Source organism: Dasypus novemcinctus, chromosome 23 (genome assembly GCF_030445035.2).
Source record: "Dasypus novemcinctus isolate mDasNov1 chromosome 23, mDasNov1.1.hap2, whole genome shotgun sequence".
Classification (NCBI taxonomy): Eukaryota; Metazoa; Chordata; class Mammalia; order Cingulata; family Dasypodidae; genus Dasypus; species Dasypus novemcinctus.
Window position 1 is genome coordinate 45,650,190 of NC_080695.1, and position 27,633 is coordinate 45,677,822.

Here is a 27,633-nt window from a genome sequence, read left to right on the forward strand (position 1 = left end):
GTCTCTCATGCAGCCGTGGGAATGCACAAGTCCAGGTTCTGCAGGCAAAGTGCAACCAGGAGCTCTGATGGAAGCCCAACGAAGATTCTTGACGAGGTCTGGGAGATGCTGGCTGTCCAAAGACCAGCTAGGAAATTCTCTCTCAATGCTGGAATCACTTCCTCTTTTAACGGATTTAAGGATTGGGTTAAGTGTCACTCATTGCTGATGGTAATCTCCCTGATTGATGTAATTATAACCAGCGATCTATGATCTACCACTGCAGTAAACTCAATGGTGACTAAAGTCCATAAATGCCCTTGTAATTACAATTACCCCAGTGCTTCCTTGACCAAACATCTGGGCAAGTTGACACAATAGCCTTAACCATCACAGGGTCTAACCGTCTTAGTCTTTTGTTCTGGAGCATGGTCTCTTTATTATTTTGAAAACATGAAAAAACAAATACATATATAGTAACTAACAACTGTGAATACTGAGTTCTTTCTTCTTTGAAATTTTTCTCATAGTAGAGATGTCTGTAAATGACATTACTAGGTCAAATGGTGTAAGTGATTTTTTATAGCTCTATTCAAATTGCTTTCACAAAAGATTATTGCAAATTATATTTCCATAATCAAATGATCCAGTTGACTCACTAGCATTAAGTATTGTTAAATATAAAGAGGAAAATGCCATTTCACTGAGCTATTAAATAAGAAAAATCTATTAATTATAAAACCTCATAACTCCACAGGATGATTAATGTCCACGTTTTTACTAAACTCCTAACAGCAACTACACTGATCTTTCAAATTTCAAGTCCACTTAGTAGCTCTATTTAATATCTTTCCAGGGGGTTCCCACGTTGTTCTTTTTGTTGGTTGGTTGTTTTTTTTTTAAGATTTATTAATTTATTTATTTCTCCTCCCTCCCCTCCCCATTACTGTCTGCTTTCTGTGTCCATTCACTGTGTTATTCTGTGTCTGCTTGTATTCTCATTAGGCAGCTCTGGGAACCAGTTCTGAGACCTTATGGAGTGGGAGAGAGGCAATCATTCTCTTGCACCACCTCAGTTCTCTGATCGGCTTCATCTCTTATTATCTTTCCTCTCTGTCTCTTTTTGTTACATCATCTGGCTGTGCCAGCTCTCCACATGGGCCAGCACTCCTACGCAGGGCAGCATTCCTGATTGGGGCAGTAATCTGCACAGGCCAGCACTCTGTATGGACCAGCTCGCCCCATGGGCCAGCTTGCCTTCACCAGGAGGCCCTGGGCATCGAACCCTGGACCTCCTATATGGTAGATGGGGGCCCAATTGCCTCAGCCACATCCACTTCCCACATTGGTTTTATAGTAAAATCCAGTCCACTTAGTATGATATGCAGTCCAATTCCTCTTCCAGGAAAACAGAAGTCTAATTTCTGGGCATTTCCAAATCCTGTACTCTGTATTTCAGTCTTAAAGAACTACTTAATATTCCTCTGCCTTAGACATTTTCATATGTCCATCAATTTTGCACATTCAGCTATTTTGTTCCTTTTGCCATATCCTCAACTCTTCTGCCTCTATTTTGTCAGGTAATTCATGCAGAAAATTATACTCCAAACCCTGGGCAATGCCTGGCACAAATCAAAGAGCATAAAGTTTTTCAGCATTTATTTTAAAATTTCAAAGCTACACGTTCACCAATGTTTATCACCTGATAAAAGAACTTAAATATAAAATTAAAATTTCCTTTTTACTTTATTCTCCCTATGAAAGGCCTCTCTAGCAGTCACTTGCAACCTTTATATTACTACTCTACATTCAGTTGATAGTGAGGAAAATAATGGATTACCTCTTGTTCTTTTTAAATTGTATGTTGCCTGTGATTCAGAATCATTGATTTGTTTTCAGCAGGAATACAGGAAAGGAGAAGCTGAGCACAATTTCTTCTGGAGTCGGTTCTGCACAATTTGGCTTCATTGTTGTATTAGAAGTGAATTCTCTGTCACCTTTGTGTGTAACAGCATACTCTAAAAGATGATACAGTGGGCTTCTAGTGCTTAAAATTTTCATTCCCCTGTCAAGCGTAGATAGGGGGAAATTGTCTGCAGGTTGTCTCTGTTAGTTGAAAGATGATATGATCATCAGGAAATTGCACCTAATTTATGGATTATCTAGCTTTTATTAATTTATGGATACATTTTTGAATCACACAGATTGCAAGTAACATTTATTATCTATCATCTTACCTAGAATTTATTTTAGAGCACACAAAGGACTTAATGATAAAGTATAATAAAGTATATGTTATAAAATGTTGTACTGATGGCAATTGCTAACTTAGTGATTCTACAGGTGTTTTTTCAAGAAATAAAATCAAATAAATCTCACTATTATGGATGTACCAGACAAACTAAAAACAAAAGGAAACAACTATATATTTCCTCTTTAGAAGCACTTTGTTTAGCATGGTCCTATCTTTCACTTTTAAATTAAAAGGGAATAGTAGGGATATTTGTATCAGGCATTCCATATAGACTCGTTTTTATTAGCCTCTGTATTACTGACTTTTTATCAAATTCATTCGATATACTTTCTAAGTTAAACATTGTCAAATTCATTTTTGGTATGTGTTATATTACTTGTAAGGGACATAGTAAGTCTTCATAAATGCATGTTGTTTTAATCCTGCTGTGTTGTTTGTTTTTTCAAGATGTTAATTTGAAAATTCGTTTTTAAAAACCTATCTTTAGAAATAAAAAGCTATTTGTAATCATTTTTTCTATAAATTTTAGATTAATTTAATGTCATAATTTGATTTTATTTATTTGCTTATTTCAGACTATGAGTTACAGAACTGCCCAGATCCTCCTCCGTTTCAAAATGGATATATGATCAGTTCAGATTATGGTGTCAGACAATCAATATCTTTTGAGTATTATCCTGGGTACATTTTAATAGGCCATCCGGTCCTTGCTTGTCAGCACATGATCAACAGAATTTGGAACTATCCTTTTCCAAGATGTGATGGTAAGTTAGTAATTTTTCTTGGGAGCAATTCATGTTCTTATTATGTTAACACATTAAATATTAAAATGAACATATTCAAGAATTCATTAATTTACTTAAATATTTATTGAGACTCTTTTGCTAAACTGAGCCTATTTGGTATTTCAGGAACACACCAAACGCCAGTGAGCCTAAAAAAAAGGCCCTGGTACTCCAGGGAATTATAAGGGTGTTTCAGTTTGATATATTTATGAATTCCAAAACTAGATATTGGGTTATGTTTGTAATCTGGTCTATACCTGGCCATGATAAAGTTATGATTTGGGCTTTGATTGGGCCATGTCATTAGGGCATTGGTCCCCACCTCTTAATGGGTGGGGACTCACAGATGAAAGGCATGGCAAAGGAAAGAGTTGAGGGTTTTTTGATATTGGAATTCTGAAGTTGGAGTTTGATGCTGAAGCCTTAAGCTGGAGCCGCAGGAAGTAAGCCTAGAGAGGAAAGAGAAGCAAGCCCCAGGAAGGGAGGAACCCAGGAAGCCTCAGCCTTCACAGATATCAGCAGCTATCTTGCCCCAACAGGTGAAAATAGCCTGGTGAGGGAAGTAACTTATGCTTTATGATCTGGAAACTGTAAGCTCCTACCCCAAATAATTACCCTTTATAAAAGCCAACCAGTTTCGGGTATTTTGCATTAGCACACCTTTGGCTGACTAATGCAAAGGGTAACAAAATAATAAACACAATTTTTTGGATATATTCCAGTATTTTCCTTATTGCTAATTTTATACATTTATGATGCATGTGTATATATATGAATAATTAATATTTTGAAATGGTGTTATACTGTACAGACAGTTTTACAACTTTTCTTTCTCTTTAAAACAGTGTGTGCAATTTTTAACAATTTTTTTCATTGAAGTTAATAGATCACAAAGAATGTTACATTAAAAACATAAGAGGTTCCCATATAACCCACTCCCCATCGCCTATCCCCATCATTTTTGTAAATGGTATTTTTTTGAAGATCTATACTTCTCAAAAAATATTACATTAAAAAACATAAGCGGTTTCCATATACCCGCCACCTCCCCATCCCACTCCTCCCACACCAACCACCTCCCCCATCATTGTGACACACTCATCTCACTTGATGAACACATTCTGGAGCACTGCTGCACCCCGTGATAATAGTTTATCCTGTAGTTCACACTTTCCCCCAGTACATTCAGTGGGTTATGGCTGAATATATAAAACACAAATTTTTATGCAAAACCAGATTCGTAGAGAATATGATAATGACTTGCACGTACAAAGTACAACATATACTTGGAATGTGATCAAGGAAATAAATCTTTATGCTGGCAGTAGCATTTAACTGTAGAAAGCCTACTTTAAATTGAGAGATTAAAAGGGGGAAGAGAGTTTATTAATTTTCCCTAGATATTTTCTATTGTTTTAACTTTTATAATTCTCATATATTAATTAATATTTTTAAAAAATTTCAGTTTAGTAATGGGCCTTGAAGGATTTTTCATACTTGGAGATAGGGATCATTCTAACAAGAAGAAGCAGTGTGTTCTAGAAGGATATGTAGTAGTTTCATATTTTGAGCTAGGGAACATTCTAACTAGAAGAACAGTGCTAAAGCTGCTCATGTAGATACCATAAAATAGGTTGGCTTTTACCAATGGGAAATTAGTAGTTTGCAAGCTTACAGTTTCAAGGCTGAGAAAAATGTCCAAATCAAGGCATCTTCAGGCAATACAACCAGCTACCACCGATCCTGGACTCCTCTACCACAAGGTAAGGTCCATCGCTGTATCTGTGGGTGTCTCCCTTCTCTTTAGGGTTTCATGGCTTTCAGCTGCTTGCTTCCATGGCTTACTTCTCTTGGTCTAAATTCCATTTTCTCATAAAGGACTCCAGTAAGAGGAGTAAGATGCAACCTGAATGAGGAGCGTCACATTTAAATTAAGATCCAACCCAGAAAGAGTTCCTACTTATAATGAGTCCATACCCACAAGAAAGGATTAACTTTAAGAACATACTTTTCTGGGATCCATATAGCTTCAAACCATTGCACATATAAGCAAAGACATGCAGGAATATTTTAGGAAAAAATTCAAAAAGTAGTCTAGTTTAATAGTGCACAATGGTGGGGGTTTCTTAGGAGAAGTAGGAAATGAAGTTAATGGAGACTGGTGAGAGAGGGAGACCTGGACTTTTGAATATTCTAATTCTAAGGAGGGATTGCTACCTTAAAAATTCTGTGTGCTACCTCATTTCCATGAGTTATTATAAATTATTGCAATATCAAGGTAAAATAAATAGCTCAAGTACTTTGTTTATGAAGAATGCAAATGAAACAGAAAAGTTACTTTAAAACTAATATTCTAACATTAAAAACACAATACCTTTGAAAGCAAAATAATGAAATTGCCAACTCCGTGGACCTTTGAAATGCTAAATACTTACATTCCATGAGGATAAAATTTCTAGTGAAGGAGTAAAAAAAGCATCAGTTTACTTTTTCAAATATTAATTTCACCTCTGTATTTTACCATTCCACATTATTAAAAATAACTAAAAAATTATTTAGTTGTAATCTTTAATCCTGATACTAGTCTAATACATAATTATGTACAATTATAATTTTAAAAAATTAATTTAATAACACTTTGTATAGCTGTATCATGTCTCATAATAAACCTTTTTTTAATCCCCCCCTCATGTCTTGCTTGTTGTCTGCTTTCTATGTCCATTCCCTGTGTGTTCTTCTATGTGTCTTTAATTATTTTATTTATTTATGCTCCCCCCTTGTGGCTTGCTTTGTGCTTTGTTCTCAGTGTCCATTCACTGCATGTTCTTCTGTGTTTTTTACATAACCTTTTTTTGTGTCACCTTGCTGAGTCGGCTCTCTGCGGCACTTGCAGGCCGGGCGGCACTCCATTATGTGCAGGCCAGCCTGCCTTCACAATGTGGCCCCAAGACATGAACTCAGGGCCTCCCATATGGTAGACAGGAGCCCACCTGATTGAGCCACAGCCGCTTCCCATCATCAACCTTCAACACTCCATTTAAACTCATGTTTTTACGTGTATAAATTACTTTGCAATTTTAACCTGAATCTTTGAATTCATAGTTAGATGGTATATCCATGGCTTGAAATAAAAAATGGAATATAAAATTTAATTTGATTTCATTGTGTTTTCAAGCCCATTTCCAAATATGGAAATAAGTGCTTTAGTCGGGGTAAAAAAATATATATATCTTTTAAAAATATTGTTTCAAGGTGATGCTACCTTTTCTAATTATGTCATTAGAATACTTTTACTGTTCTATCTCTCTTCATTCTAATAATATAAATAGAACATAAAGACCAAAACATAAAATTCATGTTCAAATTAGATCATAGAGTAAATACTAAAACCAATTAAAGTAATGTACTAACAGCCATCTAATGTGTTTATTATCTTCTCCATACTGGATTTAATTTTCACAAAAAAATAAGCGGAAGGAATTATTTTAAAACAATAGTTTTCTTGTTCATGAAAGTTCTCTTTCCTTAAAAATTTAAGTCCTTGGTTCATTAGAATAACGTGGCTGTTTTCTAGTAGTGTTCAGTTAAACTGTGGTTGGCTCTGAATAAATTATGGTTGTCAACACTGTTGACAAGCTAAAGTTCTTTCTTAAAATGAATTATATTATTCCAGATTGGTTAGTCTTCTCAGATTTTGATTAGTATATAAGGGCAAGTTTACCGTAAAACAGTCTTCAAAGGCTCCAACTCTGTAGAATTCATAAGAATCTCAGAGAAAAACATAGATATCTTGAACAACTCCTAGGCATCTTTTTAAAAAATTTACCAAGTCAGACAATTAATATTCAAGAATTCTGAGCCTTAAGTAATCAATCTAGAAATATATTTTACAAAGTGAAATATGAAGCTTTTTTGTATTTATACAGTGAAAATATTTCCTATTCTGTCATATAAGAATCTATTATACAAAGTTAGTATATTCTAAACTTACCTAAAAAATATGATCTAAAACTATGATATCCATTCAAATAAATTAAAAAAAATATGTCTGAAAGTGACTTAAGACATTCAAAACATTATTATTTTTGTCAGTAACATAATTTTACAGAAGTCTCATTTTTAAAAAATAGTTATAATTGTTAAAATATGGTTAAGAAGACAGTGGGGTTTATTAATTTTTTAATTGCAATTTGGTATTTAAATATGCATCCAGAATTCAAATATAATTTAAAAATTTTAGTTCATTGACCTAATAAGTCATTGGAATATCTGTGTGAGATACTGTTTAGGACATTTTTATTTAATATTGTCACAGTATACTTTACTTTAAGATACATAATAGCTATAGGGGGAACTCTGTGGACAGAGTTAACTATTAAAGTAACTAGTAAGTTGAAATAATATGTTAGCAGCTTCCTTTAGATTGACCCATTTTGTAAATGGAAACCAATTTGATTCCATTACAGGAGAAATCCAACCAGCCAAAATAATACTATTATGCACATATTTTTAAATGAGCATTTACCAAACTGATTAGTAAATATAGGAAAAGGTCTTTCCAATGATTCAGAATGAAAATGACTATAAAAAAATGGAACTCTTAGTTTCTTACCTGTATTCATCAATAATGCTCTTAAAACTCTCCTTAAAGTAGTTATTACAGCTTTGTTGAAATTCAGGGCGAAACTGGCACATGAACAGTCGAAAGATTTAAGTCTCTTGGACATACAACTAACAATTCTACTACTAAGTGTAGGTTCAAATAGAGGGGCAACAGAGCCATGTGCAGGGAAAACACAACTGAGTCCAACCCTATCACACTGGGGAGCGTGAATTCCAAAGTAAGTCCCCCTGACAAGGTGCCAGCCTCCTGGGCTGCCTGCCCTACCTATAGTGTCTGGATGTCTCCAGAGCCCTCAGGAGTCCCACTATTTACTTTCTTAAAAATATGGCTATCATCACTCTTAAGATCTGTTGTCTTGTATGTACAGTGACATTTGTTTACATTCATTCACCCAGAGGCAGATTTTTTTCATTTTTTTCAAAGAAGCTTTAGGTTCCAGAAAAGTCACGTACAGAATATATGTGATTCCCGTTTACTCATTGTGCATTTTCTACTTTCTCCTATTAATAACATCTTAGAGTGGATGGTATATTTGTGGCAATTGATATACAAATATTGAAATGTTGCTACTAACCATTATCAGTGATTTGCATTGTGTGTTACATTTGGGACCATACACTTTTATAAATTTGGATAAGTTTGATGTGATCTGTATCCATTCTTGAAAAATCATGTAGTACAATCCAAATTCCATCCCTCCCTTTACACCAGGCCATTACATGACATGGTAGAATCAAAGCCCTAAGCATGATTTAATGAAGTAAAAATGAAACCTCTGAATTTAATACATCCAAAGGGGCATCATGCCTAACAAACAGAGTAGTTTACAACTAGAATATTTCTTTTTGGAATTCATAAATAACATCAAACTACCAAACCTACATATTTAAGAAGATGTGTGTTCCAAAATGTATTAAAATGTTAAATTTATTTACCATCGCTTGAATCACTCTATTCAATAATTTGTGCAGTAGACATTTATATCATGGAAAGAATAGATTAATTTTAATTGTTAAGTACTATCAAAATCAGGAAGTCAATGATATTCTCAAGCAGGTAAAAACTAAGTTGATACTCTCTGACATTACACACAACCAGATACATATAAAATGCTAAGTTTCTGTGCTTTGCTTCTGTACACATTCAGGACTTGGTAAAAATATATGCTTTTAAAATAATTCAAGTATTTTGCATCATATGTTCCAAAGACAGATGCAATCAATGTGCTTGTGGGTATATGTAGCTACATACAGCATGATTTTTAGAATGCTGAAATAATAAGTGGAGGAAGAAATTTCTGAAATAGCAACTGCCAAATAAAAGTTGAAGCAGTTAATGAATGATTATAATGTACCCATTAGAAATCATTGAGTAATTAATTGAAATTAAGGACTAAAATTATTGAGGCCATTTAAATATTGCATTACAGTTGAGCTATCATGTCAAGATTATACTGAGAGTGGGTGTAGCTCAGGGGTTTGAGCTCCAGCATCCCATGTACGAGATCCTGAAATCAATCCCCAGCACTTCATTTAGGAAAAGTATGTAGGCACTTACTTTCACATGTGTGGTAGATTTAGAACATGGAAGTGGTGATCTAACTTAAGTTATTCCAGCCCTTAGTCATTTGAGATATACCATACTTTCTGGATATGAAAAAACCATCCCTCCTATGTCTGCTCTGCTTTTTAAAAAAGATTTATTTATTTATTTATTTATTTATTTATCTATCTATCTATTTATTTATTTATTTCTCTCCCTGCCCATTTGTCTGTTCTCTGTGTCTATTTGCTTCGTCGTCGTCTTTGTCTGCTTCTGTTGTTGTCAGCGTCATGGGAATCTGTGTTTTTTTTTGTTGTGTCATCTTGTTGTGTCAGCTCTCCATGTGGGCAGCACCATTTCTGAACAGGCTACACTTACTTTAGTGCTGGGCAGCTCTCCTTATGGGGTGCACTCCTTGTGCATGGGGCTCCCCTATGCGGGGACACCCCTGCATGGCACGGCACTCCTTGTGCACATCATAACTACTCATGAGCCAGCTCCACACGGGTCAAGGAGGCCCGGAGTTTGAACCACTGACCTCCCATGTGGTAGACAGACACCCTATCCACTGGACCAAGTCTGTTTCCCTGTTCTGCATTTCTGATCCTTGGTATATTTCAGCATGATAAAATGGTTTTATTTTATAATACTGAACTTCTGCATTCTTTCTTATTGAACACTTGTTAGCAGAAACAACACATCTCTTCATTTCGCCATTCTCCCTATTCTACTTCTAGTGATTTCTTTTTTAACTCACATTCAATGTAGTCATCTACTCCCACTGGACACTAACGGGCTCGATGGCATTAGTCTCTGTCTTCAGGCATTTGTCATCCACAATTCTGTATTGAGTGAATTTCCTGAATCTCAAGTTTCACCAAGTTAAGTCCCTTCTTAAATTCCTTCAGTGAGTCCTCATTATCCTCAAAATAAAATTCAAACCTTCACTCTAATATAGGCATTTTGTAACATGATTTGTATCCATATTTCCAACCTCTTCTCTCCCCACGTCATTCTCCAATCAAAATTAAAAATACCAAAGAAAAAAAAAATTCATTGCCCCCCATCCAGCAACTTGGCTCCTAGTTGAGAATGTAGATTCAAAGACTGTCTTGAAATCACAAACCATGTGAATTTTGCTATTTTGCCTACTAAGGCATATGCCAAAATTTTTAGCCTTTTAAAGCTGTATTACTCCTTTGCTTTTACACGTGATATTGTTGTAATGTGTCTTCACTTGATTTTCACTCAAGATGCTAATATCAGTTTTTCCTTAAGAGAAGCATCCAGTGCCACATTCTCTTTAAAGTATCCAACACTCTCCATTCTCACTCTCATCAAACCCACTATGAATTCACCTCCTTGTTCTTACAAGGCAACCCAGTTTATTACTAAAAAAATGCATTTCATCCATCATGATAGATCATCCTCATCTGTGAGAATACCTGCTATAAATTTGTCATCACCTCCTTCATCAAAGTGTGAGTGCCTGGTGTGGTTCATGATATTTGATGTTATGCATCACACACCTTTGGTTCAATTTTGTCCTACCTTATTTAGAGTACATCTCCTTCTCTCACTACCCCACCACTCTTCAGAGTGAACAGCTCCCACTCTACTTTCTCATGCATAACTTTATGCATGCTCAAATCACAGCGACCATAAAATTCTTCTCCCTAACTTGCATCTCTCTATAGCAACCTTGCAATATTCCCCCCATATCTCATCTAATTATCTCACAGAATATTTTTCAGAACACTTACCATAATCATTTTCTCACCTCCTGTTAAGTATTCAAGCACTTCTATTTGCTTTCAAACTCGTCACTCAAATCTTCTCTGCTGAAAAAATAAATCCATCCCTCAGACGTATTTTCTAACCTATAAACCTGGTCATGTAATTTGAGTACTTCAGATCCTATGGCAAAAATAGATGAAATTGAAGCCCGCTCAAGGATGCAAAATGCTTTTCATGATGTGGCTTCTCAAATTTATCATCATATTTCTGCCATACTTTTTGCCATGTCCTTTTTGGTTGTTTGTTTATAACTCTTCCTAATTCTGATAGAATACCCACTTATTCCATAATATTCCCTGCTTCCTCAACTTGTTCTGATTGAAATGTCTGCCACAGAATTATTTTGCATGGTGAAGTTTTTTCTCAGTATTTAAGAAGTGTCTTCTTCAGGGGAATACTCCTCTCATTTGATGTGGTACTAGGTAGTCTACATTCGAAACTCCACTGCATTCCTGGACACAGTGATAATGCCATTGACCTTTTATTGTACCATCTGTATTACTTTGTCTTGAATAGTTTTTAGTCATCCCCTTCTTGAAGTTACTTCAAAATAAAGCCTGCATCTGAAGCATCACCAGCAGGAGTTGGTAAACATTTTTGGAAAAGGGACAGGCAGTAATTATTTTAGGCTTTGTGGCCACATAGTCTTTGTTGCAGCTACAAACTCTGACATGTTAGCACAAAAATAACCATAGACAATGCATAAATAAATGAGTGTGGCTATGTTCCAATAAAACTTTATATACAGACACTGAAATCTGAGTTTCCTACAGTTTTTTCCTGCATGAAATATTATGCTTCCTTTTATTTTTTAACCCTTTAAATTTTGGATAACAATTTTTAACTCTCAGGTCATACAGAAACAAGCAATACATTATATTTGGCCTGCTTACCTCTTTTCTATGACATTCCTGAATTTCACAAAAAACCTAGCTTCATATAGGAACTTTAAAATGTCTGCTGAATGAATGAAGGAGTCAAATGTGTCTATCTAAGTTAAAAAAGTACTGATAGTTGAGGCATAAACAAATGAAGCAATTATGTTTGGACTCCCAGTCCATGCTTTTATTACTCTCAGAACTACAAATGGTCTTGTATACCTCTCATCTTCAAAAGTATTGGAGTGAATTAAGGGTAAAAAAAAAAACCTGATTGTATCAACAGAGAGAGCATTTAACAAAATCCAACACCCATTCAAGATAAGCAGACCAAATGAACTACCTAAATCAGATAAATCCCACCTACAAAATTCCACAAATACCAATGTAGGAGAAAACTTAAGATCAAAACAACAAGAGGATGGAGATTCTAACTATTGCTATTTAACCTTGTACTGGAGGTTGTAGACAGGGAAATGAAACAAGAAGTTGCTTTTTCTGGCCCTGTACAAGCTTCAACTAGAAAACGTAGATAAGGACAAAGATGATCCATCTGGTGAATTTTGTACTTTAGAGTTCATGGGGCTGAGTAGGAATTCAGTGATCCCAAACCACTGTAATCTTTATGCAAAGTATGGGACACACCTGTGGTTGATGTACTGAGGCTGAATCAGGGGAGATTTAAATGGTTCTACCTAATTTAGAAAGATCAATTTGCAGCAAGCCAATCACAGTGGGGGCAACAGTATAATATCAAGAAGATCTAAGCCATTCTTACAGAGTAGGGAGGGAAAAAAGGGAAGAATTCTCCTTGCTCAGAAAGTGAGATTTTAATACTAGCACCCATTTTTCTTGAACCAAAATCCAAAGCCCATGTGAAATCTACAGACATGGCAACAAAGTGCCCTTCAGAGCATTGGCCAGGCACAATGAATTGAGTCTTTGAGCTGTGTGTGTGTGTGTATGTGAGAGAGTGAGAGAATCAATGTTTGTTAGGGTACCTACATTCCTTCTCATCAGCTGGTCATTTTCTCCCTCTTTGTTTTCTTTGTTCTACTTAGTTAACACAAAACCTTTTCTTAAATTTATGCCTCACTCTTCGTAAGGTGTGTATGTGGTCGCACCGGAAACATTATCTCCAGTGCCACCTGACTGAACTTTCAAGCCAGCCACTGTGAAGATAATGTGGAGAGGTGACTGCATACCTCAAGGTACCTACTACTTGGGGAGACCTCAGTGTTGAGTTCAAAGTTAAATGACAACCATGCCAAATACATATGTAGCACCTATCCTACTGCTAGGCTCCACACCACCCAGTCCCTGATACATCAAGGAATATCTCCTTAAGAAACACCTAAGCTGGGAAGCAGATGTGACTCAAGTGTAGAGCTTCCACTTACCTTATGGGAGTACCTGGGTTCCATCCCCGGGGCCTCTTGGTGAAAAAGAAGGGAAAGTGTGCTGGTATAGCAAGCCAGTGCTTTCCTGAGTGCCCGTGTGGTAATCCAGTGTTCACATGATTGCCTGCATGAGTGCCTGTGTGATGAGCCAGTGCCCTGTGCAAGTGAGTCTCACAGCAAGATGATGACACATCAAAAGAGAGAAAGGGGGAGTCAAAGGTAAAGCTCAGCAGAAACCAGAACATGAGGTAATGCAAGTGACAGTGAACCTATTTCCATATTAGAGGTCCCCAAGATCGAATCCTGGTGAATCCTAGAGGACAGAAAATGAGAAGAGAAGACAACAAAGCAAAAACAGCAGGGATGGAGTAGGGGAAGGGGAAAAATAAATAAATAAATAAGTCTTTAAGAATAAAAGAGGAAAAAAAGTAAACACCGAAGCACTGTATCCAGATAACACCAGAAACTAGCTCCTGTTCCAGACCCCCTTCTGAATGGGGATAGTCATTGACACATGACCCCACCCTGAGTCTAATCTTGTGTACCTACATTTAAAGTAACTTCCCAATGAGATTTTGGAAAGTGAATACTTGTGGATTGTTGGTGATACCTTGTATAAAGTGAAAATATCATGTGCTTCTTTGCCTCTCGGTTTGGCTGGTACTTTTTTCTGATATGCCTTCTCTTTGGACTCCCCTTGTTAGGAATCAGAAGAAGATAAGGAATACTGCTTTACTGAACATTCCCCAATTCCACACAGACTTCAGACCCAGGCTTATGGTGTACAACAGCCTCCTAGCCCAGATAACTCCACACTTAGCCGTACACCTGTATCTTTCACACTAAGCTGTCTTCCCTCTCTGAGCGTGGAAGAGAAAAGTAGTTTAGCATTCTTACACAGGACATTGAGCAAAGGTCAAATTTCCACTGAGGCAGGTCAGTGAACAGGAGTACCACCACCTCCCAACCTGCTCTGTGCCTAGGCTCCACAGACCAGGAAGTTTCCAGTACCCTCCTGTTCTCAAGTATGTGAAGGTGGAGGAGGGAAAGTAGCTGGTCTTCTGTAGAATTCCACCAAGGCTACATGGAGAGGTGGGTAGCAGTGCATTTCTCCCCAAATCTGGCTGCCTGGGAAAGGATGCTTGGGGCAGCTGACAACTATTCCTCATCATTGGAAATTGTATTATTATTAAGTGTCAATACAGGGTCCCATCACCTCCAAATTCCTCCTCAAAATTTCATGTACTATAAAAGCTACTTCAAATTTACTGATTTTGCAAGTTCAATGGGATATTTCCTTTTCTAATCCCAGTCTCCCCACTTCCACCTGTTCTCCATCCACACACATGTATAATGTTAAAGGATAAGAAGGAGCAGGATAAAGTCTCATTTATATTGAGCCTTGATTTGAATAGCTCCAAAAGGTATTAATGCATTTTTGTTATATTTCTTCTAAAAATAGATGATGAAGAAACTGCTTAATTAGATCTCTGAGCTGGTGTGGTGCCGGAACCCAGAAATGGGTGGGTAAACGCCACCACTGTCAGCCTCCTCCCATCCTCTTTTACCTTGAGAAGTAAAAGTAGACACTCATTAAGAGCTAAGGATATCCCCTCCCATCCCTAAACCCAAAGTCCTGGGAGGTCCTCAATTTATACCCCAAGCAGGTCACTGGCAGAAGGCAGCATATGACAGTTTGAACAAATAAATATGTGAATGGAGAAGATCTCTGCTTATAATCAGTATTTCTAATGACAGGGCTATTAGGTAATGCATAAGTGTGTGCTGATTATGTTGACATTTTCTGAATTTTCAATCTACTTTGAAGCTCATTTACATTGCAGAAAAGAGTTCTTTGCCTGCATATGAAGTCCCCATTTCCTAACTCCTAGAAATTGCCTCAATTCTTCCTTACACAGCTCCCTGACTCCCTGTAACTTCAAACCAGCAATGACATGTTGACTTCACACACTTAGTTTGATTTCTCTTCTGCCACAAGTTGGACTACATTTTCTACTTTTAAATAGTTCACTGACTACTTTCCCCTTAACATAATCTCCCTTCTGAGTGACACAGTGTCATCTGATTAGTAACCTTAATCACATATGTAAAATTGCATTTTTCCAATTAACAGCATAATTACAGAGGGGTATATTATCCTATAATATTCACAGTCCTAGGTATTATGGGAAGACATCTTACCTTCTGGCAACAAAATGTGGACAAACTTCCACAACCATTTACTCTATTAAAATTTTTTTCATAATGACATCATTCAATGACAGCAACCAACCAATATATCCTTGGTTTAACTACAAAAAAAAAGTTTAATTTATGTTAAACCAGAATGTTAATTATATAACAATAAACAAAATGTGGAACTCTAAGATGAAAAAGGATATTAGTGAATTTGATTTCCGTAAATATATTTGTGATCCCAGACTCATCATTTTTTTCTTTTAGTAAAGCCATATTGTTAAAACCCAGTTTATAGAACCAACTAAATGAAGTGAAGGAAGAGTTCAAGGATATTAAGAAGACAGTGGGAGAACATAGAAGAAATTGTAAATATACATAAAATGATAGTGGATATGATGGTGATGAATGGCACAATCCAAGAAATAAAAAATATATTGGAAAGGCAGAACAGCAGATGTGAATAGACAGAGGAAAGAATTAGTGATGTGGAAGACAGAACATCTGAAATAAAAAAGATAGTAAAACAACATATAAAATGATAGGAAAAATCCATCAGGGATTTAGAAATATGAACAAGAATATGCAATGCTCAAACATATGTATTATAGATATCCTAGAGGGAGAAGAGAAAGGATAGGGGACAGAAGGAAATAATGGGTGAAAACTTCCCAACCCTATTTAGTGAGATGGATGTACATGTCCAGGAAGAGCATCATACCGCAAACAGTATAAATCCCAACAGGCCTACTCCAAGGCATATATTTGTCAAATTGTCCAGAGCTCAAGATAAAGAGAAAATACTGAAAGTGGTAGGAGAAAAGAGAACCATCATATACAAGGGAAGCTTAATAGGTTAAGTGCTGATCTCTCATCTGAAACCATGGATGCAAAAAGGCACTGGTAATACAAAGTTATGCTGATAAAAGAATAACTTTCATCCAAAAATTCTATATCCAGTAAACTGGCATTCAAAAATGATTGAGAATTTAAAATAGTCACAGATAAACAGAAATTAAGAGAGTAGGCCAGTAAGAAACCTGCCCTTCAAGAAATACTGAGGGGAATGCAGCAGGTTGAAAGGAAAAAACAGGATATAGAGAGTGGGGGGAGAGTGTAAAAATTTTTTTAAAAAATATCTAAAAACAACATATGACATAACCCCTGGAAAATAATAGTTGATATAAATAACTCCTTGACAGTAATAACTATAATTGTTAATGGATTCAACATTTCAGACAAGAGACACAATTGACAGAATGAATAAGGAAATGTGACCCATCTATATGCTGTCTACAAGAAATCCACTATTAGATCCAGGAATTCAAGAAGGCTGAAAATGAATGGCTGGAAAACAAATTTACAAGAAAACAGCAACTAAAAATAGGGTGGGAGAGGTGGCAATAATAATATTGGACAAAATAGACTTTAAATGCAAAACTAAGAGAGAATGGTGGACACTGCATGTTAGTAAAAGGTGTAATTTTTCAAGAAGAAAGAAAAATTGTAAAGGTTAATTCACTGAACAAGGGAAACCTCAAATACATGAGGCAAACCCTGGAAAAACTAAGTGCAGAAGTAGATGCCTATACAATTATAATGGTGGACTTGAATACACCATTATCAACATTAGAGAGAACATCTTGACAGAGAATCCAAAAAAAGCAAAAATTTTGAATAACACCCTTGAGGATCTGGAACTAATAAACATATACAGAGTATTATACACAAATATAGCAGTATACATCGATTCTTCAGGGCACATCGATCATCCTCCAAGATAGACCACATGCTTGTGTGCAGACCAAATCTCAGTGAACTCAGAAAGACTGAAATTATACAAAGTGATTACTCTGACCACAATGGAATGAAGCTGGAAATCAGTAATGGGAGAGGAACAGATTAGACACAAAGATATGGAAGTTATACAACATAATCTTAGACAAGCTGTGGATCAAGGAGGAAATTACAAAAGAAATCAGTAACTACCTTGAAACAAATGAAAATTACATCCACAAATATCAAAACCTATGGGATGCAACAGAAGCTGTACCGAGTTGAAAATGCATAGCCATAAACACATATATCATAAAAGAAGAGGTAAAATTGAAGACATAACAACACACCCAGAGGAATTAGAAAAAGAAACAACAAACTAAGCCAAAAGGAAGTAGGAAGAAGGAAATAACAAAGATTAGAGCAGAACTAAATGAAATAGGTGGAAAAAAGACTAGAAAAAATATTTTTTAAAAAGCTGGTTATTCAAAAAGATCAATAAAATGGACAAATCCTTAGGTAGACTAATAAAGAAGAAAAGAGTGAAGACCCAAATACACAAAGTAAGAAATGAGGACGGGGAAATCACCACTGACCCCATAGAAACAAAGTATATTATAAGAGGATATTTTGAAAAATTGTATGCCAGCAAGAATAATAATTTAGAAGAAACAGACAAATCCCTAGACACACACAAGAAGTCTCTATTGATAAAAGAAGAAATGGATGAACTCAACAGACCAATCACAAGTAACAAGATTGAATTAGTCATCAGAAACCTCCCAAATAAAGAGCCCAGGACCAGATAATTATGAAGGTCAATTCTAGCAAGCATTCCAAAAAGAACTAACAAAAATCCTGCTTAAGCTCTTCCAAAAACTAGAAGTAGAAGGAGCATTTCCTAACTGCTCCTATGATGCCCATACTACCCTAATACCAATTATAGGCCAATATTTCTAATGATCCTAGTTGCTAAAATCCTCAACAGAATACTTGCTAATTATATTCAACTACACATCAAAGGAATAATATATGACTAAGTGAGTTTCAGCCCTGTTATGCAAGGACGGTTCAACACAAGAAAACCAATTAATGCAATACACCACATAAACAGATCACATTTTAAAAGTCAAAAGATCATCTCTATAGATGCAGGAAAAGCATTCAACCAAATACCCCAGCCCTTCCTGATAAAAAAACACTGCCAAAGATAGTATTAGAAGGAAACTTCCTCAACATGATAAAGTATATATGAAAAATCCACAGCAAACATCATATACAATGGTGAAATCCCAAAATATTTCCCTCTACGGATGCCCACTATCAATGCTCCTGTGTAACACATTGTGTTAGAGGTACTTGCTTGAGCACTGAGGCAAGAAACAGATATAAAAGGCATCCACATTGGGAAGGAAGAAGTCAAAACTTCACTATTTGCAGATGACATGATCCTATATATAGGAAGCCCAGAGAAATCTACAACAAAGCTTCTAGAACTTATAAATGAGATCATTAAAGTTGCAGGTTATAAGATCAATGTGCACATTCAATAGCATTCCTGTACACCAATAATGAGCAATCTGAGAAGGAAATCAGGAAAAAAATACCCTTTACAACAGTAAATGAAACAATCAAATACCTAGAAGTAAATTTAAAGATGTAAAAGTCTTATACACAGAAAACTACATAACACTGTTTAAAGAAATCAAAGAAGACTTAAATGGAAGAATATTCCCTGTTTATGGACAGGAAGACTAAATATCAAAAATTTGTCCATCCTACCCAAACTCATCCACAGATGTAATACAATCCCAATAAAAATTAACCCACCATTTTTACCAAATTGGAAAAATTAACCATGATTTTGTTTGGAAGAAAAAGTGGTCCCAAATAGCCAAAGACACATTGGAAAAGAAAAATGAAATTGGAGGACTCAAACTCCTGACTTTAAAAGATACTACAAAACTACAGTGGCCAAAATGGCATGTTTGGCAAAAGGATAGATATACTGACTAATGAAATGGAGTTGAGAGTTCTGATATAGTTCCTTACATATAGAGTCATCTGATATTTGAGAAGGCCACCAAGCCCACTCAACTGGCAGAAGGTATAGCCTCTTCCACAAATGATGCTTGGAGAACTGGATATCTACATCCAAAAGAATGAGAGAGGAACACCATTGCACACCTTATACAAAAATCAACTCAAGACCAGTCAAAGATTGATCTATAAGAGCCAAGACAATGAAGGCCTTGAAAGATAATGTAGGGAAGCATCCACAGGAACTTGTAATAGGAAATGTTTTCCTGAGCTTCATACCTAAAACACAAACAGTAAAAGAAAAAAATTAATACATGAAACTTCATCAAATTTTAAAACGTTTGCACCTCAAAGAAGTTTGTCAAGAAAGTGACATAGATGTGGAGTGAACACGGCCATTCTAGGGTCCACAGGAAGGAGGAATAGAGTATGGATTAGAGTGGACTTACTGATATTCTATTCATGAACTATTGTGATTAGTAATTGAAGAAAATATGGCATTGGTGTGGAGAAAGTGGCCATGGTGGCTGCTGGGGGTAAGGAGTGGGAGGAAGAGATGTGATGTGGGGGCATTTTCAGGGGTTGGAGTTGTCCTGGGTGGTGCTGCAGGGACAGTTACCAGACATTGTATGTCCTCCCAGGACCCACTGGGTGGATTGTGGCAGAGTGTGGGCTATGGTGTAGACCATTGACCATGAGGTGCAGCGGTGCTCAGAGATGTATTCACCAAATGCAATGAATGTCTCATGATGATGGAGGAGGTTGTTGTTATGGGTGGAGGAGTGGGGTGAGGGGGGTGGGAGGTATATGGTAACTTCATATTTTTTTAATGTAACATTAAAAAATAAAGACAAAAAATAAAAAAAACAAAATAAAAGATTGATGATAAAGTGAAAAGACAATCTACCTAATGGAAGAAAATATTTGTAACCATGTATCTGATAGGAACCTAATATCTAGCATATATAAAGAAATCCTATACCTTGAAGGGGGAAAAAAAGAAGACAAAAATCCCATTTAAAAAATGGGCAAGTGATTTGAACAGACACTTATCCAAAGAAGAAATACAAATGGCTATGAAGCATACAAAAAGATGCTCAACATCACTAGCTGTTAGGGAAATTCATATCAAAACTACAATGAGATGAAATTTTACTCCCATTAGACTGTCTGCCATTAAAAAAACAGAGGACTAAAAGTATTGGAGAGTATATGGAGGAATGGGAACCCTTATGCACTGCAGTTGGGAATGTGGAATGGTCCAGCCATGGCGGAGAACAGTTTGGTGGTTCCTCAAAAACCTAACTATAGATCTGTCATATGATCCAGCAGTTCCACTGCTCCATCTATAACAAGAGAATTGAAAGCAAGGACACAAAATGATCAAAATGTGGTATAACATACAATGGGATATTATTCAGCTGTAAGAAGGAATACAATACTAACACATGGGATAACATGGATGAATCATGAGGACATTATGCTGAGTGAAGTAAGCCAGACTTTGAAGGAAAATTTTACATGACCTCACTGACATAAATTAAGGAAATCAAACAGAATCAGAGAGGTACAGTTTGGAATACAGGTTTACAGGAAATTGAAAAGGAGAAGGTTATGAACAAATGCCCATATGGGCAAAATCTATAAGTTGGAAGTGAGTAATTATATGTTGAAGGGATATGATAGGGATGTAGTGATACTATTGGGTTGGATGGTGCAAGTTTGACAGGGGTTAGTTTGGAGAAGGGTGGGTTGGTTAGTCCATGGAACTGAATTAGCATTGTGGGAGATTGCAGGTGAACACTGGGCATTGGCAGGTATGTGGTTGAAACTTCGATGTTGGGGAAACTCTTTTGGCAATATGAGAAGGAAGGGTTACTTGTTTAGGGTGTTGGATGGTGGGCATTTGGGACAGGGCACAACTGGGGCATTATTCTAGAGAATGTGCTCTGATCTTTTTTGTTAAAGTGTGTTGTGTCAGTGGCTGGAGACCCACATAATGAGCAGAAGGAGTTGGACTTCCATCCTTGGGTGGCCTGATATGTTAGCAAACAGAGGGGAGGGTGTCCCTCAAGAGGAAGGGCAGTTCCTAATAGTGGAGGACAGACCCATGTGTTAAGCCCTCATTGTGTTTGCAAGTAACTTTGTATCTTGTCCTTCATGGAGTGAAGCCTTTTGGTCACCATGGGCCCCAAGTGAGATAAAGGGAAAGACAGAGTAGATGAAAGAGAGTGGGTATTTAGGGGGTAATGGAACTGTTCTGCATGATCTTGCAATGATGGATACAGGTCATGCTGAATTCCATAAAAAATTTGTAAGTGTGTGGTCTAGAGTGTAGACCAAGTCAATGGCTATATTTCAATATTCGTACATCATTTGTAACAAATATACCATCCACATTTAAAATGTTATTGCTACAGGAAAGGGGGAAAGGGGAGGATATTTGGTATATGGAAGTATCTTGTGTTCTGTATGTGACTTTACTCTGACCTAAAACTTTTGTGAAGACAAAATGAAAAAAAGTAAGACATTGGGGAAAAACTGGAAGAACACATCACTGTACATACAGGACAACAGATATTACAGTGGTGAAAGGCAAAATGTTCAAAGAAATTTTTAAAAATATTTTTCATTTTTTTAATATCCCAAGTTTAAAATTTTATTTTCATTTTGGTTTTCTAAATCATTACATATTTCATTTCTTATCTTTAAACCAATCATTCTTTCATTTCCCTATTAATTGTATTTGGTGGTATTCTTGGCTAAATTTTTGAAGAAGTTTTGGACAACAGAAAGGTTACAGCTATGACAGGGTAAGATTATTGGTGTGGGGTGTTAGTGAAGGGGGCTAGATGGGAGGAAGTTCTCCTGGGCATACATATAAGGTACATAAAGGTGTTCAAATGTTCATGGGACATTGTCACTGTGGGTGGATATTCATACAATAACCAAAAGTATATTGAATTCCCAACCTGGAGAGCTCTGCCACATTTTCTAGTGGAACACCAACAATACCCCAAGTGCAGGGCAAGGACTAGTGAAGAAGGATGGTCCTTTGATGGGCCCTTAACATTGACACTTAGGCTTAAGAGCCTTTGCTGTAGAAATTGCAACTTAGCCTAGTGCTATAGGGTGCCTAAGAATTACCTCCTGACAGCTTCCATGTTGCTCAAATGTGCCCTCTCTCTAAGTCAATGTCAGCATAGAAATGCAGTACCTTCCCCCAGTGTGGCACATTACTATCAGAAATGAGCCTCCCTGGCACCAAGTCATTACTACCAAACACTACTGAGCATGCAACTTGAAAAAGACCTTGAATAAATGGGGAAAGGTCAAGACAAATGGATTCATATGGCAAAGAGACAAAAAAGTGAGCCAGGAGTTCATCCCAGAGGTAACGCTTATGCACTTCTCAGCAGGATTTCATAAACTGCCAAAGTAGATACTTCCGCCAAGTAGTGGAGCTCCTCAGGGCTCTGGAGATACTTAGATCTTATGGTCATGGCAGACAGCTGTGGAGTTGGTGCCTTGCCAGTGGGCCCTTCTTTGGAGTTTGTGCTCCTGAATGTGATAGAGTTGGACTCAGTTGTGACTTCTCTATACTTGCCTCTTTTGTACCTTCTATTTGAATCTATACTTGGTGCTGGAGTCGGTATGTGCCAGTCCAAGAAACTTGAAGACTGATGACCCACTAAACCATCAGTAACAGATATCCCTTCAGCACATTATTCATCTGTCTTCTCATTTTTTCATCAAAACAATATCAAAAAAAAACTTGATTAATCTAATTCAAATGAGTCAAACACAAAAGATTCCTTAGATGCTTTATAAAAGTATTTATAAAAGTATTAGTAATCTGTCAATCCTTTGAGGCATTGCTGTTAAGTATGACTCACTTTGGACAAGATGTAAGTGTTGCCTTAGGGTTCACTCATCACTCACCTAAAATGTCAAATTTCAGAATTACAAATTGGGGTAAATTCTCCAATTTCATAAACAGACCGTGAGTCAGGGAGTTGTGGGCTACTGTGATGTTTTGCGTTTTCCACTGTTTGGTGCTTGGTGTATGAGTTGCTTGATAAGTAACACAAATTATCACAAAAAGCAGTGACTTCAAATGAATAACTCTTGTTCTCAGAATGCATTCAGGTGTTGTGGGGAAAACATCCTCTGCAATAGAGGTTCCCCTACTTAAAAAAAACCTCCCTGAGGATTTTGGGTTTTTGACTCCCACCTGGAAAATCAGTGCACCTAGCAGAAGCTCACTGGGGGAGAGGTAGGAAATTAAAGTACACAACTTGAGGTGTCCTTCAAGTGCACTTTTTTTTGTGGATGTAGTAGTTTCTTCCTGATGCCCTAATCTCCACTTGGACTAGCCTGAGGCTCCAGGTTTAGGTTCCAAGAAGCTGAATCTCACTTTAGGGAGTCCCTGAACTTTGTGGCATGTTCTTCTGGGTCAGAGGACATCCCAGGGCCTGGTCCACCTCCTTGCAGCTTTCCTGGATTCTTTGTCTTTCTCTTTTTCAAAATCCAACAAAGGCCCCTTCTTAATATGTTCATTCTTTTGGGTTTTGAGAAACCCTGGGAGTTGTCTTCCAAGCCTGGGGGGATCATGGAAAGAGTTTGTCAGGAAATTCTCTGATGTCGGTGGGGAGCTTCTCTTTCCTTCTCTTTCCTTGGCCTTGGGGGGTCCCTTGGCCATTTTTCTGGTGGACATATTCTAAGGAGGGGTGTAGATTGCTCTCCTGCTTGAGAAGTGGATGGAATGTAGTCTTATTGCTTCTTTTTAAGGAAGATAAGGGAGGTCCTCCTGCTGGAGGCTGCTCCCCCGGGTCTCCGTACAGGACACACCATTTGAATAGTGGCTAGGTGTCCACCATTCCCACCATGGGCATGACAGTGAGAGGCCCCAGAAGCCAACCTACCTGATTCCAAGTTCAATTTAATTTGGCAAGCCTGTAGCTGTGGCTCTACATCCATGTTGAATCCAATCCCAGTGGAGGGAGATTTGGTTGCTTCTGGCTGCAAATTTGCACCAGCAGTAGCCTGGTGTACAGGGGTAAGGGGTAGAGGGCAACTGCCCAGTGCACTCCTGGACAGGGCCTGATTGACCTTGATGTTAGTGGTGTTACTGGCCTGAATTAAGGTGTGGGAGAGGGCAAGTGGATGGGGTAGAGGGATGCCTCTTGCCCATGCTCTCCAGAAATGTCCTGAAAGAACAGAGGAGTTCAGATGGGAGAGGCAAGGGAAGGTGTGGGCAGGGTTAGGAGGCAGGACAGAGTTGGGGGTGAGGAAAGGGAGGAACAGAGGGAGGGCATGTGGAATGGGCCAGAAGCCTACTGGTGCAGAGATGGAAAATCCAGTGACAGGGGTGATCAGAATATCAGGAAGATGGGAAAAGAAGTGCGGGGTGAGGGGAACCAAGGAGGAAAGGGTGAGGGGGCTCTCAGGGTGATGGTAAAAATGGATGGGGATGTGGGGGGTAGTGCCAGAGAGGATTCTGGAATGAGGGAAATGGCCAAAGATGTTGGTGATGATGGGGTGGCCAGGGTGGAATGATGGGGGAGGGAGGGAAAGGGAGGGAAAGAGGAAGAAAAGGAAAGGACCAGGATAGTTTCTAAAAGGAGGTTGGGCTTAGCAGACACCACCTGGTGGGAGGGTCTCACCCCCAGCAGTCATGCAGGGGCCTCCCACAGAGAGGCAGGTGGTTGGGCCCTGGAGGGAAGAGTGAGCCACCAGAGGCAAGACTAAGAGTGGTCCCAGCCAGAGAAGTCACAGATGGGTCACTCTCCAGGTGTGAAGGTTGCCTGGCAACCAGACACTGGGCTACCAAGTGGTCACTGAGAGGGCAACATCCTCCACCTGGTCCCCCTTTGGCAGGCAGTCATCCCACAGAGGAGGAAAGGCCTGTGTATGACAGTTGACATGAGGGTATCTGTCTGGTCCAGGTTCCTTGTACATGGGGCTGCAGGAAACAAAGCAGAGGTTTTAGTGAAAGGAAGAAGGGGGGCAGGGGCCCTAGCAGGCCTGGCCAGGATGGGGCTGCTGAAGACTCAGTCCCAAATGATTCCTTGCATCCCTGGGTTTCTACGAGACATTTTACCAAATCCCCATGGCTTTCTTCTGCACATTTTCTCTCTGTGGTTCCATTTCTTATCCACCCTAGTGTGCTCTGGGTGCCCAGATAGCACAGGCCATATTCGGGGGGGGGGGGGGGCGTGAGCAGGAAAGAAGGCATAGAGATGAATCACCTTTTCTGAGGAGGACTCACACCTGGTGTTCCCACGGCATCTCCCTGGTAGGCTCTCCAAGGTGGGAAATTATGAGACTGGGTTACATGTGGTGAGGGCAAGAGTAAAACATGTGCTGTGGGGCTGCATGCCACAGCCCACTGAATGAGGCTCTTTGGGAAATAGATTCTAAGAGCTCCCAGAGCGAGGAAATGATATTGAATGATCAGGGGAAACAATGGAGGGTCTCACACATGTTTAATGTGCCATCTTTTATCAAGGGCTTTCACACAAGTTGTATCCATACAAATACCACGTAAATTAAACTGCATAAAGGTTATTTCACAGGTGGAATCTCAGGTTTAGCACAATTCAACTCTTTGTCTCTAGAAGACTACTCAATTCCTAACTTCCCATCCCTCCTAGATTTGTTTCACTGCATGTCACACCTGCTACACCTCCAACACCTTCCCTCTTTCTTTACAAGGATGCATGGAGGATATGAGAGTGTCCAAAGTTCTGTGAGTCTTTTTGTGTTCACACCCTCTAGGACCTCTGCTCTCTGAGGGGGTCTTTAACAACTGACAGGCTCAGACTCTTAAGGTGACTTGGGCTCTGAGGGGTTGAGGGTATGGTTCACCTTGGAGCAGGTGTGTTGGAAGAGCAGAACATTACCTTTTAATTCACCCTTTTTCTCCACTTTCTTGCTTCTGTTCTGACACTGGAAAACCAAAAAAGAAGATGGGATCTCATGAGATATACTGTCTTTTCAAGGAAAACTTCAGAACCCTATCTGTGAATAACGTATCCTTTGTATTAGTCTGTAAAACATTTTTAGGGAGTTAATTCAATTGATTATCTTTTCATCTTTGAATAATAAAGATTTTCTGGATGAGGTATCAATTGATTTTTAGTCAAGAGTCTTTTTTGAGAACTTTCTTGTGAACAGGACACAGAATCTGAACCCTACAGGAGAAAGTATGGCCTTAGAAAAAGATGCTGGTCCCTGTCATCACAGCTTGGACAAGAATGTCTCATTGAGCCTTCCAGAGGCTCAGCACTGCTATGCACATCAGCCTTACCACATTGACCTGCTTGGCCCAGAGATACCTGATGTGGGAGATGGACAATGATCAATCATTGAGGGACTGTCTTTTGTTGAATACCCTGGACTTCCTAAACCTTACAGTCCATAGCCACAGAAAATGTTTTTTAATTTATCCCTAAACCTTCCACCACACTCACATGGATGGTCTTTGCAAGGGGAAGCAGAGTGAAGCCACAGAGTCTCAGACCTGATAAAAGGGGAAGCACAAAAGAGTCAGTAGGTGTTTGCCAGTTATCAAACTGACTGCTGATACTGACAGGTGCCAACCTGGTCACAGTGAGATGTGGGGAGAAAGGTATAAACTGGATGGAAGGGAAAATAGCACTAATAGAGATAGGAATTACCTAACATGAGCATTATGGATTGGATCTATGCAGCAAATCTGAAAACCATACCAATTAAATATTAAAAGATGTGATTCATTTATGATTGAGACAAAAGCCAAAATAACTTATGGGTGAACTGATCTATCTCTCTCCCCAAGGCTTTTGCTGTTTTTAAGAAGCTGTCACTATTCCCCTGTATTCTTCTCCTGTGTGTTCACTTCCTGGGCTCCCACTCAAAACTCCAACATCAAAACTCCCAACACCAATATGTCATTTCCTTCTCTGCAGCATAGTTTTTTGGTGAGTCCTTGCCCAACAAATGTTAAGGGACCACCACCCTTTTGGCATTCTCTAATTAAATCCTTAATCCTAATCAAGTAAAAGCAAAACCTCTGAACCCAATACACTCTAATATGCCTGGAGGTACAGAACAGTTTACAAACTTAATCCAATATCTATTTTTGGAATTCATAAATCGTATCAAAATCTACTCACCACCTTCTGAATTCCAAAAAGACATTAAAATATTTTTTTAAAAAAGCTTAAATCAGTAGCAATGCTAAGTATAGCATCGCATTGCAATCAGTTTCAATAAATTCAGCATGCCTTGGGGCAAAGTCTCATCTACAGTAGAGTTCTGAATTTTAAAAGACCATTTACCTGCTTCCAATACACAAATGGACAAAGGATAAACATTT